Genomic DNA, 15,933 nt, shown 5'->3' with positions numbered 1-15,933 from the left:
GATTAATGAAGGTGAGATCAACCAGCAATCCTTATGATGCCAAATTTTACTGAAATCGGTGGATTTCAAAAAAGTACACCCGCCATATTGGATCAGCCATCTTGAATTTTTACAATGTGAATTCATATTCGTAATCAGCGACCCAAAAAACCCCTTTATACAAAATCTGGTCAAAATCCGCTCAGAATTTGAAAATAGCGATTCCTGCTCGGTTTTTTGAGGTTAGAAAAAAACCACACGTTCTAGCTCAATTCTGACAGTGGATTTGAATTCAGCAGTCTTTTACATAAAAATGTACTATTTGATGTGGAAATAATTTTTTTTCTAAATTTTCTCAGTAAATTTTCATCAATTTTCACTATTTTTCACAAATTTTTTTGAGGTAAAAAAAATTGTGACGTGATGGGCCAATTCTGACCCCAGATTCGTGTTCAGGAGGCCAAATTACTACGAAAAATATATGTCGCATAAAAAGTATACTTTTTTTTTCTGTGTGGCTGTGTTCCTATTAAATGTCCACTAATTATAAGATTTACCAATCATATTTTTATATTTTTAACTCTCTGCTATTGCTATAAATGCGATAAATGTTAAAGTAAGTTCAAATTTATATATATTTTATTTATTTATTTATATTCCTTGTTAATATTTTATTGTCGTTGTTTTTCTGTTGTTATACTAATTTTAATCTCAATTCATCTATTTACATGCCTAATAACTGGATCTTATATGTATCTGTTTTAGCAGTCGTACTTAAAATAAATAAGTAACATAAAAAATTAATTAAATACAATTTTATTTAAATTTTAAATGTTAGGACTTTCAAGAAAATTCAAGAAGTAATAAAAAATTAAAAGTACAAATTCCATAATTTTTATTTTTCAAAAATTCACTTATAATATCTTCAAGTAGGTACTTCTAATTGGTTGTATAAGATAATCTTGATGAGTTGGGCTAAAACGAGTCGCGATACGATCGCAATGGAAAACTAATACCCGCTTAACCATCATTGACTGTAAATATTTTATTAGCGTTTAATTTTAACATATTAATTGGTTTAATGGTACGCCGGTAGGAGATTATTATCGTGATTAGAGCGTATCCACTTAACCCGTAATAAAATATAAGCTGTCGTTAGTTAACACCGCTTTAGTGGAACGGAGATCGAACAGCAGCGCACTTTGTGGTAGAGGTAGCTATTTCCTTCCGGTGCACCCTTTGCCAAACCAGTGGGCTGGGTGTCGGGGAGACTGGGGCTGATGTATGTATTTTTGATTGTGGCACAACGAGTGTCATTTTAAACTTTTGTCATCGATACACATATCACATAAAACGTAAAGTGTTAAGTCTCACAGTAAAATGGTTTTTATTTATCCACAATCATGGGTGTAAGAAGCATTTTCTCCAGAAGTGGCTAAAAGAAAAAAAAACGGATCACTCGGGATTTTTCTCTTTGTATCTACGTCGAAAAAATGTATTTGTACTTCCATTACCGTACAATCAGTGACCGTGAGTTTTTGTGATGAAAATCGTTTCAATAACATGTTTCGGGGCTATACGGTTACGGGGTTAGAGGGTTATAAGTTTATTGAGTTATGGCGCAATGAAATTATGAATCCCAATGTTTTTCCAATCACTTACTTAAAGCCGATTTGAAATCTCGAAAATCTGGAGGAGCTTCTTGTCATTGTAATCAAAACCCGAACTGATCTGAGATTCAGACTTTAGATTCGTGTCCAACGGGTCAGAATACTGTCGGATACCTTGGTCTGGTAACGTACATTTAGTGCAGAAGTTTGTAAAATGACTATATGCACACATGCGTTTTACGGGCGGGATGAGGAGCCTTTTCAGGCTTCTCACTTTCGGAGAAGCTTTAATAATATCGAAGAGTTTCGATTAGATCTATTGAGAAAGCAATGGGCTATGGTATACAATACTTCTGATATAAATATTGCATATGAAGGTTTTCATAATACTTTTTTATATCACTTCAATAAAAGTTTTCCTCGGCGGAAATTTTGTAAGAAAAGTCATAAGTGGTGGGTAAATGACGCTGTAAGAACATCCAGTGTTAAACTGAAAGACTTGCACATTTTGAGAGCTTTGTATCCCGAGTTGAACCCCTTTTATAAAATCGCAGGAAAAGCACATGCTGAATTCGTTGGTAGAACAAAAAAGGAATTTTATCAAAGTAAAATTGTAAATTCTGATAACCCAACCCGTACCGCTTGGAGAGTAATCTCAGAACTGTCCAATAAGTCTAGCATTGTAAAAAATGTAAGTATAAAATTAGATAATGGAGAATTGTGTACCGATCCACTGTCTGTAGCTTCAATTTTCAATGATTATTTTATAGAAGCTCCCCTTAAGTTGATTGAGAATATTCCATTGGCTAGTAATAATTACCCCATTTTTAGTTAAAATCAAATGTACCCTTCTTTATTATTCAACTGTATTCGTCTGACGAGTTGTTGATTTTATTAGGAAATAAATTAAAAAATAAAAATTCATCGGGACCGGATGACGTTCCGGTATTAATCATAAAAAAAGTTCTGACAGCTATTGTAAAACCTCTTTGTTATTTAATTAATTTGTCCTTTCAGACTGGTTCATTTCTAGACTATCTGAAAATTGGAAAGGTTGTACCTGTTTTTAAAAAACACGATTGTCATAATGTGGAAAATTATAGGCCAGTGTCCGTCCCTTCATGTTTTTCCAAAATATTCGAATATTATTTTCACGATAGATTAGTAAAATTTCTCAACAAATATGATATTGTTACAGATAAACAACATGGGTTCTGTGCGGGTAAATCAACCACAACCGCTTTGCACTCGTTTTGTGAAAGGGTTATTGAGCTTATGGAGGCAGGCGAGTGCCCTGTTGGGATTTTCTGTGATCTCAGCAGGGCATTCGACTGTGTGAATCATGAAAAATTATTACAAAAGCTAGATGGTTTATGGTATACGGGGGGTGGCCTATGAATAGATCTCTTCATTTCTCAAAAATCGAACACAATATGTAAGTATTTCTTGTTCCTCAGTTGGTACCGTTCAAAAAATAAATTCAGGATACAGGGTAAGTGGGTGTGGGTGTGCCGCAGGGCTCGATATTGGGACCTGTATTATTTGTGTTGTACACGAGTGAACTTGATACCTTAATCTCCGCTGTATTCCCAGTTATGTATGCTGACGATACGTCGCTAATTGTATCTGATAGAACTGATGATGCACTGGCACTCAAATGCAACTCGGTCCTAAATAAAGTTAGCAATTGGTGTGGCTCATTACATTTTAATCCCTCAAAAAAATCTTATATTAGATTTCATAATTATCAGAAAAAATGTTTTAAACTAAATGTTCAGATATACAATTCTCCATTGTCTGATACTATAACAACCGTCAATTTTCTAGGTTTCACATTGGAAGAGTGCTTAAATTGGAAAGAGCACTGCACCAGCCTAATAGCAAAATTAAATTCTCTGTGTTACTTGTTTAGAAACTTGAAATCAGTTCTGACAAAGCATCAGCTTATGAATTTGTATCACGCTCAAGTTGACTCTCGCTTGAGATACGGTGTATGTTTTTGGGGGGATACTACCCCATCACCTGGTGTATTTATTGCCCAGAAACGGGTATTGAGATGTATTGCGGGTATTCCAAGTTATCACACGTGCAAAGCTTTGTTTAGGGAATTTGGTGTGTTAACTCTTACAGGATTATTAATTTTTGAACTGTACATATATATTTTTAAAAATCGAGCAACAGTCAAAATTAATAGGGACATTCACTCAATTAATACGCGTCAAAATGGTGACTTCCGGATGCCCCTATATAAATTTAATATATCACGAAATTCTCCTAACTATCTTGGTTTGAAGCTTTTCAATCATCTTCCAGAAGAACTAAAGCGAATCCAGTTTTTTTAAAGTTTTAAATGTAAATTAAAGTTGTTTTTAGTGGACAGGTGTATTTATTCTGTAGATGAATTTCTGTCATCTGAGATTAAGTAATATTGACCTTTCCTATATATGTGTACACATGTCTTAAAGGAAAATAAATGCATTATTATTATTATTACCTTTACCTAACTGGAATTTTATTCTTGTTCTTAAATGGACTCTCTGAAATGTTTATATTGCGCAAGAGATTGAGCATAAATAGAAGAAAAATATCTTCCAGAGGATTCAGGTAATTTGTTTATATTTTAGAAACATTACAAGTACTGTCGGCAACGGCCATACCACGATGTAAAATACCAGTTCTCGTCCGATCACTGAAGTCAAGCATCGTCGGGCGCGGTTAGTACTTGGATGGGTGACCGCTTGGGAACACCGCGTGTCGTTGTCAAACTTTTTTTGCAGATCTTATAAATAATTATTATATGATTGTAATATTTGGAGTGTAAAATTAGATTTTGCAGTGAAATATTTAAAGAATTTATGAACGGAAAAATTATTTTTCCGTATTTTTAATGTAAAGAACATATAATTACTTAGGTCTTCCTAATTATAATACAGGTAATAATATATTTTGAATAATATTTTTTTTATAACTAAGGATTATAAACAACAGGGAAATTCATAATAGGGATTCCCATATAAGTATACAGTAGTGACTATTATTGAAAAAATAATAATAAATAATAAAAAATGGAAAGTAAACTTAGAAGAAAGAGAAGGAATATATTGAAACAGAAAGAATAACAACAGCGATTTTTTTGCAATTTTTTAATATTTTTCACATATTGATAAGGTTGAGAGTGCCATAAAATAAATCCATACTCTAGTTTTGGTCTAACAGCACCTGTCTAAAAATGAAGTTTTATAAGAGTCCTATCTTTTAAAAGGTTTTTTGACTACTAAATTAAAGGCTATGTGGTAAGTCATTAATAAAAACAAAAATAATGAAGTTTCTAAGTTTGATCCCTGAGTGATTCCTGAATAGGCTTTATAATCTCTAGTTAAGTAACTTGTATTTTTTTGTTCATTGACACAATTTTTACTATTTGTATGTTATTAAATGTTTAATAGTTATTCACACCATAAAGGAGGTAAGTATTAGGTATTTACCAGTCGAGGACGATTTTGCGCCCGAACGGAGCGAGGGCTGGCAATAGAGTCCGAGACTGGTAAATTATACTTAACTGATGCGTGGTGTATTGCATTTTATCTGCTCCCACAGTTCTTTATGGTTCATGAAATGAAGATTAGGTTTTATTGTTTGACATTTCTTAATCAATTCATTTTGACAATATTAGAAATCTTGCAAAGTCGCCTTGATTGTTTGGATTTTGTCGTTTCTAAGGTGTTTACAAAGCTACATAAAAGTTGCAATTTTGCTGGTTTTGAATTATTATTTCTAAATGAGTGATTTTCAAATAGAAAGTGCAGCAAATGCTGCCTGCGAATTTTTATTGCCCGAGAAGTCGCAAGTGCCCTACGAACGAGCATATAAAAGTTTCAAATAATGGTGCCAGAACAAAAATACTGGTGTTTCTGAAATATCACCTACGTTTACAATTACTTCTCGTCTGGGTTCTGTTTCTTACCTTATAATTATCAAGAAATATATCAAGATTAGATTGAAAATTAAAACTGCAATTTCACGCTTTTTTATGCGCTATCAAGCAGGTAGATGTTACAACCAACCAGTCGACAAGAATACCCTTTCTATGATTCCTAATAAGATTACACAGTTTTTGAAACCGGAACATCCTGAAACATATACAGGCCATTCATTCCGAACAACATCGGCAACGTTACTGGCTAATGCAGGAGTTGATGTATTAGCAATAAAGAGACATGGTGGGTGGAAATCAGCCACAATTGCAAAAAGTTATGTTGCTGGCAGTTTAAGTAACTCCAGGTTCTAGTAGTACGTCGCATCATGCTGTTTTAATGGATCAGTAAGATAATATTGAGTCTCCGGTGACTGAAATGAAGCGGTCAAATCATTTTGAAAAGAATGTGACAATTAGTAAACGCGAGGGGAATAATTATCCAAATTTTATAAATGTTACTAAATGAAATAACTGTACAATTACTATAAATATTCATTCATAATAATTAATGAAATGTAATGTTCATCAAATATTTCTGTTTATTTGTTCATAAAATATGCATTTATAACTCGAAATCGCTGTTTTCCCTAGAGAGGTAATTTACCTCACTTACCTCCTGCTGTCCATAGCAACTTCTACGGTAAAATCCACTTACTTCCTTAAAAACAATGTATTAATAGTCTATTTACTAGAGTGGGAGCAGATTAAACTATATTGGGCAAGAGTTTGAGCATAAATATGGGAAAAAATATCTTTCAAAGGAATTAAGTAATTTGTTATATACGAAGAATGTTACTGATTTATATGCAACGGCCATACCACGATGTAAAATACCAGTTCTCGTCCGATCACTGAAGTCAAGCATCGTCGGGCGCGGCTAGTACTTGGATGGGTGACCGCTTGGGAACACCGCGTGTCGTCCAACTTTTTTTCTTTATAGAACTTGAAAATAATTACAAGAAATAAATGGAAACTGCACGTAATGAGTTTGATTCTTCCTTACAATCTTTAATGCGATGATATGGTCTAATAGGCTTAAATATTATTTTTTTCAACTTAATTTCCTTTATTATTATTATTTATCATTTAAAAACCTAACATATTTTGTTGGCGATCCTGATGATAATAACAATAATTGTTATTAATAAAGTTACACACCAGATATAGTTTTCAGTTTATTTTTAGTTATAAGTGGCATTTAGAGGCGACTGTCTATTACGTGTTAATTTTATTCACGTGGTGCAAAACCCGGCATCCACAACAAATTATGTTTTTGCCATAGCTTATTTTTTAATGTGTTCTGTGGTGCGGCGCTAGGGCACCAATATCGGAAGAAACTATATAGCAGAACATACGTATAGACAGACGGAGACGATCCTGTATTCCGTTGAAAATATAATTATGATTTACTAATTGTTAATTAAAATAAATTATTTAAATATTATTATTAAATGAGTTTTTCCTGAAAACAGTTCTTAGAAACAGATTAACGCGGATAACTTGTCAATTTATTTATAGACTAGATTATCTGTTTTTAAGTTCAGAGTTTCATCTGAGAGGAAAAAAAATTGTCTCTCAAATCGACAAGACGCTTTAATTATTGTCGAAGTCGTCAAGCTATAGCAAAAACCTCGCCAATCAAACACCACATCAAAAAAAAAGTGATATGGGAAGTAATGCGTTTACATTAGGCAATTATATTAAATTATTTCTATTCAGCTACTTATAAAAGACCTGGTGATGAAGGCATTTATGTGTTTCACATAGATTTATTGGAACCTAACAAATGCCTAATAAATGTTTGCTAGGTGGGATAAATCTCAAAACAATAAAGTTTCGTCCCAGCATGCAATCAATCCTCTATAATTTGATGTAGTAGAGAGATGCTTATTAATCAGTGACACCTCATTAGGTCTTATGTGCGATGAAACAGTCACCAGTTCCTTTGAATCAACACATTCCAACTAAAATTCTAACCTGTTCAATATTTTATTGTCACCTACCCTTCCAAAGCAAATCTCCTGGTACTAGACTTTATTTCATAAAGACTGCTTCAAGACTCTTTCCACCAAGCTCATCTCCTCTTTCGTTTCGTTCACCGGCGTTATATTCTGGCACCCGTCGTAGCCCAATCGTGTGGATGAAAATCAAATCCAAGGACAAAACCTAATCTGTCATTCAAAATTCCAAATAAAAATTAATAAAACCATTTAATTGTTGTAAATCCAATTCCGGATATAAAAACCCTGCTCGGGTCGCCCCCACATAACCCACCGTTCTGTCTGTGCGTCCACCGCCACACATACCCGTGTCTCATCCTGTCCGTGAGAACGGGGCACCACCACACACTTTTCAATCGAGGATCCGTGGGAATGACTTCCGAACTGGGGTGCGCTGCTGCCTTTCTCCAGTGGCGGAATATGATTCATGCCCTTTTGTCATCGGGTTGTGTTTTTGGTGACGGATATACTGCTGACTTGTTAGCGAACTAGTAGTAATTGAAAGGTTTACAACGACCACAACAGCAGTAGACTAAAAAGAATGTTAACATAATTAGAAATAATAATAGTTATTTATGCAACAAGTGCAAAAAGTAAGTGTTTATTGCACGCGACGTGAATTTGTCCAACGAGGCCGTTAGGCCGAGTTTGACAATACGTCGAGTGCAATAAACACTTTTTGCACGAGTTGCATACAATATTTTTTCTACGTTCATGAAAAAAAAATGTTTTTCTACGTTCATGAAAAAAAAAATGTTTTATTTAGGTGTAGAAAAATAAAAAGCGTAATTTAAGAGCAAAATATTTAATAATAATTAATTAACACTATCGGTTAACATTGAGAAAGTTAGGAACTAGTAATTAGGAATAATTTAACTTAAACATTATTTGTACCATTAATATTAAAAGTAAATGTACAATTTTTGCAATTTTCAATATTAATATTTCTTAGTGAATTATTTTTTAATTCTACTTCTTGATTTGTGACTTCTCTAAATGTACTAGGACTTGGTATCTGTACATTGTCATTTTCTTCAGCCTGAAATATTTGTTTTGCAACACTGAGTTTGTTTGCAAGTGATTGCTCTACGTATCCTTCCGCTACTGTCGACGATTTCCATCCGCCGTGTCGTTTGAGCTCTAGTATATTTGTTCCAGTATCTGCAAGAAGTGTTGCGGATGATCTCCTGAAGCAGTGACCCGTATATAGCTCAGGATTCTCCAAATTCAGAAATTTTGCAATTTCATACGGGATTTTAGCAAACGTGTTTACACCAATAGCTTGGACAGTGCACTTTTCATTTCGGTAATTGATAAAAAAACGTTTATGTGGAATATGACTGGGACGTAATTTCATATATTTACGGTATATATCGATCAAATTTAATCCTTCTTCAACCTCACCTTTAATGACAAAACTTCGTTCCTTGTCAGTTTTTGAACGTGGCACTTTTACAATTAATATTGAACCTACTTCTTCTATGTCTTCAATACTCAATTTTTGGAGCTCATCTCTACGACATGCCCCTGCGATGCCAAATATTGCAGCGACCTACAAGTAATTTTAAAATGTCTTACAAAAGCTAAACAATAATTACTGACTTACTTTTTTCATCAAATACTGGGAATCCGGAGCTTCTTTTAGAAATTTATAAATGTGTCCTCTATTAAATACTTTTGACTTTTTTGACCGAAATCCTGCAGAGTTCTGCTTCATAAATGCCATTAGTTTTTTGTAATTTTTAATATTAATATCTTCTTTTGTAGAAAGGCAAGCTCTCACCATTGAGTACTCAGACCAAAGTGATGAGGGTTTAATATCTTTCCATCTTTTTGAAAAATATGCAAGAAGCACATTTTCTGTAAGATTTACAACTTTTTTATCGAAGCACCACTCTTTAAAACGATTATAACTTTTTTCATATAGTTTTCTTGATTTGCTAGGTAATAAGTTTAATGACGCTGTATTTGCTATTTCACTAACTTCTGGTGGGGTCCCAACAAATTCTTCTTCATCACTATCATCTATTTTTCCAATAATATCACTCATTTTTAAACTTTGTTTAAATGTCAAAATTAATTTTTGACTGACATTTCTAGAACTGCAGAGTTGCATTATCCAAATCATAGTAGTCGTGATCGCGTATGTTTGAGGCATTTACGTTTGTGTTTATAAATTGTAATCATCTGGCATTTTAGAAAAAAATGCATTTTCTAGTAATTTCGTAATCCAGTACATAATAAATATGATTGATAATAAAATAAAATCCGCAATTCTTTGAAACGTATTATAATCTCACAGAAAAAGGACTAAATATTTCGCTCATTTGAATGTTTATGTTTGTCTTGATCACAAACCGCTGTACTATAATGACAGATGAGTGCAATAAATATTTATTGCACTAGTGCAATAAAGATCCACTTTTTCTAGTAAATATAGTTCAATAAAGTTGTATTTATTGCATGAACGTAGAAAAATAATATTTAAACGTTTATGGCCAGAAGGTATAACACTCGTTACATTAAATGTAAATTGAACAAAATAAAAAATGTTTTAAAAAATTTCTGAGTATAAACACTGAATAAAACAAAGCATTGATGAAATAATTAATGAGTGAATAACAAAAAAATTTGGAGACTAAATAGATAGTGTGTCCATAATCGTAACTTTCCAATATTTAACATTTATTTATACAGTATCTTCTGGTCTTAATCGTTGGTGTTAATGACAGAAGATTTTGAGCAGGAATTTGACATTCTGGGTTTTTTGGGAATAATCTGCAATTTTATGAAAAATTAACTTGGTCTTAAGGAGGTATATCGGAGTCCTAGGGAAGTGAGGAGCGCAGGGGGGGGGGCTATGCTTTTCTTATGGGACTAAAGCCCGCTGCCAATTTGAAAAAATTAAATTCCATTGAAATTATTTGCTATAAACATTATCTATATAGCAAAGAAATCTACTCATATGCATATAGCATACATATTGACTAATTAACAACATAAAATTGTCATATTTAAGTAGTTTTAAATTACATTTAATGAACGCATAAAGACTATGTAGATCTGGCAACAGCGCTAATAATTGACTAGCAGTTGTATACACTGCGAACCTACAGATCTCGGACATCGGAGATATTGCGCGTCGAGTAAAGATGCGTACGCGTTCAAAAATATGTATTGTGTAAACTATGTACAATATAATTATTATATATAGCAAATATATCGTATTATCCTCGCGAAGATTTGTATCCTTTATTTAAAATCCGTAAATCATGCGAACTGGTAAAACAACGAGAATTATGTTAATTTAGTTCTAAATAAATGAAATGACACTCGTGCCCATCTCTCGTCCAAGTCAAAGAAAATGTTGGATGCAATTTTGAAGGTTCTGTGATAGAAATTACATTATTACTCACTGTTCGTGTTTTTAATCTCTATTTTAGTAACGTTACAAAAGGTAACTAATTTTTTAGATATAAAGTTTGCTGAGAAATATTTATGTTCCTTTTTTATTCTGTACAAATGCTTTTATCTCAAGTATTACTAATTATATTAATCAAGTAAAGAAAACTTTATGTAACCCTAAATATTGCTGGGTAGTGATTACGACGTATTTATAAACCATTAAACATATTAAAAGGATTTATCAACTGTATTATTTTATTCCAATAAATATATCACAGTTTCCTAGCCTTTTTGAATTAATTTAGTTTTTTAAAAACGTTACAAAAAATAATCTGTTGTGGATAATTTATTGTTGATAACAAGGTACATAAGATTTAAGAAAAATGTATATGTTTGAAATCAATTTCGTTTTTATCAAGGCTTTCAATTGTATTCCCTCTTTGCTGTCAGCTGATTGCGACGTTGTCACATTAATCCTCAAGTCAGACAGAAATGTAATTATTGGTTTCTGTTTCTAATTAATACAGCTGTACTATGTTCAAAACTTGCATTAGTTTTACATCAAAAATAAGATAATACTGTGTACTATCTATGGAAAAGTTTTGTTTCACAATTTCTACATTTTTTTCTCAGTTATGGGCAAAAAAAAGAGCCGTACCATCCATCTTCTCCATATAAACCTATGTTAAAATGAACAACTTTCAACAACAATATCTTAAAATCTAAATTCAAAAAAAATTTCAAAAAAATATGACGCACATAGGTAGCACTGGGTAATACGCTATATAAATTTCAAGTACATCTTTGCATTTGAGTAAACCCGACATACCTCCTTAATTAACTTGGTCTTATAGTTTCTGTGTATTAAATGTGTCTTTTTTATAGATCAAAAAACTTCTTTATGAAAAGTCCTACAGATTTAAACTCGCATGTTCCAAACTTAGCAATCGGTCTACATTGTTTTTTTTTTAATTTTTGCATTCTGTGTAACTGCTCTTTTTTTGTATGAGGTGGGAAACAAATTATTAGAAGTTGTTCAGAAATCGTTCCATATTTGTTAACAATCGTCTTGCAATTTTGTGACACATGAAAATAAAAAAATATCAGTTAATTTCTAATGGCATATGATGTGTTTCTATACAATTAACCTTAACAAAAGTTGTTCGGTTTGTTGGGGGGATCCTTGTGATGACCTTGGATTTGACTTTCGTCCATATTTTCAAGGTCATTTGAAGGTCAATTTATTATTTTGAGATAGAAATATCTACTTTTTACTTCAGAAATAAAAAGAGCGAAAAATTTACGTCCGAATACATAACTCTTTTTGGTGAAAGTGACCTTTGAAGATCATCTCAAGGTCATTTTTACATCTCGTGCATAATTCAAAAGAATAACGAATTGTTAAGAGTCATCTGCCTCAGAACGTATCACCGTGGATTACACCTTGAACTTTTTTCAAGATCATTTTGAATGACAAGTAATTTTTTTAAACAATATTGACTATTTTTACTTCAGAAATGAAAATAAATTAAAATTTTATGTCAGAATAAATAGTTTAGTTCTTGGTGAAAGTGATCATTGAAGATCATCCCAAGGTTAATTCTGCATTTCTTTTGTGAGTTGAAGTAGTAAAGAATAATAAAGTTCAGGATCTTATCATTTAAAAAACATAGTTGACCCGAAACAGCTCTTTTTTTACTAATTTTTCTACTCATTATACCATACAAGAAATCATCTCATAAATCATCATCTTTATTATCAAATAACCATCAGCTGAAAAATATGCTATGTATGCTAGTAGACTCTGAAACTATTTTATTATTATTATTATTATCATGAAATTGACCTATAACCCGCCACTGATTGCTTTTCACTGCGACGAGTCTTCATTTATTGTTCATTTGTTGAGGAGCGTCTTGTTTGGGTGCCTTGAAACAAAACAACAGTTTGGTTTTCATCATATTACCATATAAGTTACTGGTGCATGGCCTGGACAATTATTCATTTGTATGGGGGCGATAGTGCAAGACTTTCGAGACTGCCTTGTTTCCGTTGTAAGCATGTCGATATTTGGAAGAGTCATGAATGATTCCTTCTGTTCTTGTATCATGTTATTTATATTTTCCTTGAAACGTTGTATGCTATATATTATACAAATGTACATTCAAGTCAAAAATTGATATTATTATTTTAAACTAAACTAGGGTCGACATTCAATCGCACTTCTTGGTGGCTCCGTTGATTTTCATTGGCGATCGAATACGGTTATAGGTGGTAGCATTAGTATCGGGATCGGGATCAGCGAAGCGGTTTTTGTCTCTATGGGCAAACTGAATTCGGAAGATCGGCGAAATTCTCGACTTCTGACCGATGCTGTCCGAGTGGCATGAGTGATAGACTCGAAGCCTTCGAACATGTTCTGCTTTGTGTGTGATTTTGGTGCTTTTTTAGTTTCGAAGAGCGTCTCTTTTAATTGATTGGAAAGATGGAATTTTAAATAGCTTGGAGCTTCTCACACGACAAAACTTTTTATCCATGTTCAAAACGTGTCGGGGCATAGACATTCAATTCAAATCATCGCTATTACACTTTGCGTAGTTCTGAAATTGAAATAATCTTTTTTTTTTAAAGGAAAATATAGATTTATTTCCAAAGTATATATGGTGTATGGAAATTCTGGGATTTTCAATATTTTTTGTCACAGCATACCAATTTATCAAATGTCTATTTTTGTTTAGATAAGTGACTACCTCAAGCCTCACAACGTTGTATAACTGTGACATGGACTTAGAAAACATCCTGTATGTTTTAAATACTTTTACAGGGTCTATGAATGAATGTGTTTGTTTCAAAGGGGAACCACATGAACAAAAATATAATTTCTCAATTAATTAAGTTTCTATCTATTAGTCATCATAAAGCATGTAAAACCATTTCATTTACAACATTTTGGAAGTAATTAAATGGGCTCGTGACTTCTGCTGTACTACGATGTTCCCTTATAAAGTTTCAAACAACTTTTCGTTCAAGACAGTGATCGTGTAAGGCGTAGGTAGTTCACTTAGCTTAGTTTGGTAAACATGAAGTGTGTGTGTGCATGCGAAATAGACGAAGGACCGTGCAAGGACCTTTTATGGCTTTTCGACGCAAATATTGTAAATCTCGTGAGGCAAATAATAAAAAGGGAAGTAGGAATGGATAATTGGAAAGAACTATGAACAAAGTTCGAACGTTCAATTAAACGAGTTAATTTTAATTATTGCAATAGCTCTGACGACTTGAAAGATATTTTATAGTAGTTTAGAAAATTGAATGTAAAGTTTAAAAAAATAAAGTTCGGTTATTTTCTAAACAAACCTCTTATAGTGGTTGACAATTTCTCGAGTAGATTGCCGTGTCGTCGTTTGAGCTTCTTAACGTTTCGAAAATCATATCGTTCTCTTCTTCAGAAGAAGTTTTAAGACTATTGGTTTCAGTAAATAAAAGCTCTTCTGTATTCAATTAAAAGTCCTATAATAGGGAGATAATACAAAAAATAATATAAAAAATGGTAAAATAAAGGAAACCAAGTACTTTCTCGGCTAGAGGGTTGTTTCCAGAGTAATCCAAGTGGATGAAACGGATGGACTTATATGAAAATCTTCAGATATAATGTTTAGGAGAAAAATACCATAAATTCAAAGATTGACAGAATATCAAATAAACATATTATTGTGCAAACCATGGGACTATTGTATTATGTTCTTTAGATACAGGGTGTCAATAACGATATTTTAAAATAAAATGTTAACAATATTTTCCAAAAAATCAGTGTGATGCAATGAAATTGGTATGTGTAAATTTTTGAGGGTTCTAAATACTTCAGTTACATAAAAAATGTACTATTGTTGCATTCGCTGAAAACGCATCATTACTCAGAAAAACGTAATTCACTGCCCATTGTGCTATGCTATAACAATGTTAAACTCTGTTTAATGATATGTATATGTATTTGTATGTGTCATTATATTTGTATATCAACTCGTTCAGATTCAGCTTTTTTATGTGTTAACCTATTAATTAATATTCTCTTGAAAAACGGCTGTAAAACAGCAATTTAGTAGATATACAGGGTTAATCAAAAGTATGGAAACCCCCAAAAATCTCATCGGGAAAGTATTTTTGGGATAAATGGTGAGGACAAAAGTCTCATCATTTTTCACGGCACAACCGATGGTTACCTTGACCTTGAGATCAAGGTCAAGATTCAAGGTCATATCAAGATCAAATCGGTTTTTTTAAATGGCGACCCCCCTTTTCAACCCCGGCAGAAAATTCTTCATCCGAATATAACATTGACCCTGACCTCAAGGTCAATGGTCAAGGTCAGTTCAAGGTCAAAATGTTGATGTTTACTGTAATCTTTTATTTTTAACTATGGAATTAGTGGGAGTGAGAGGGTTTTAGTAGATACCTGATGGTACTACTTAGTGGTCTTGATCTTCAGCTCACTAAAAAATTGTGAGTCACTTCTATTCCATCATCGGAAATAAAAATGACAGTCGGTATAATCATTTGACTTCTACCTGACTTTGACCATTGACCTTAAGGTCACGTTATAATCATAATAACATGTAGAATTCTACTTCTTACCTTATTTTTTGCGTCGATATTCCAAAGACTGATATAACCTTGACATGTTCTTTCGACCTTGAGCTCAATATCAAGGTCACTAAGAAGTACCATCAGATATCTACTCAAATACTGTCACTTCTTCTGATTTCGTAGTCAAAAATAAAAAATTGCAGTAAAAATCAACATTTGACCTTGAATTGACCTTGACCATTGACCTTGAGGTCGCGGTCAATGTTATATTCGGATGCAGAATTTTCTGCTCTTTCCATTTTCGGGGTCGAAAAGGAGGGTTGTCATTAAAAAAAACCGACTTGATCTTGATATGACCTTGACCAAACTTACCATCGGA

General features: G+C 32.8%; 1 non-coding gene and 1 pseudogene across 1 annotated transcript; both read left to right on the top strand.

Moving 5' to 3' along the window:
* The first annotated feature begins 4,232 nt into the window (after positions 1 to 4,232).
* LOC111691692 lies at positions 4,233 to 4,352 on the top strand. The gene has a single exon (XR_002763025.1). It is a non-coding gene; the product is annotated as a 5S ribosomal RNA (ribosomal RNA).
* A 2,018-nt stretch (positions 4,353 to 6,370) lies between these two features.
* Positions 6,371 to 6,490, top strand: LOC111691693 (annotated as a pseudogene).
* The last annotated feature ends 9,443 nt before the right edge of the window (positions 6,491 to 15,933 follow it).

Source organism: Anoplophora glabripennis, unplaced genomic scaffold (assembly GCF_000390285.2).
Source record: "Anoplophora glabripennis isolate ALB-LARVAE unplaced genomic scaffold, Agla_2.0 scaffold208, whole genome shotgun sequence".
NCBI lineage: Eukaryota > Metazoa > Arthropoda > Insecta > Coleoptera > Cerambycidae > Anoplophora > Anoplophora glabripennis.
The sequence above is the reverse complement of the archived record's forward strand: the minus strand, read 5'-3'. Positions and strand labels throughout refer to the sequence as shown.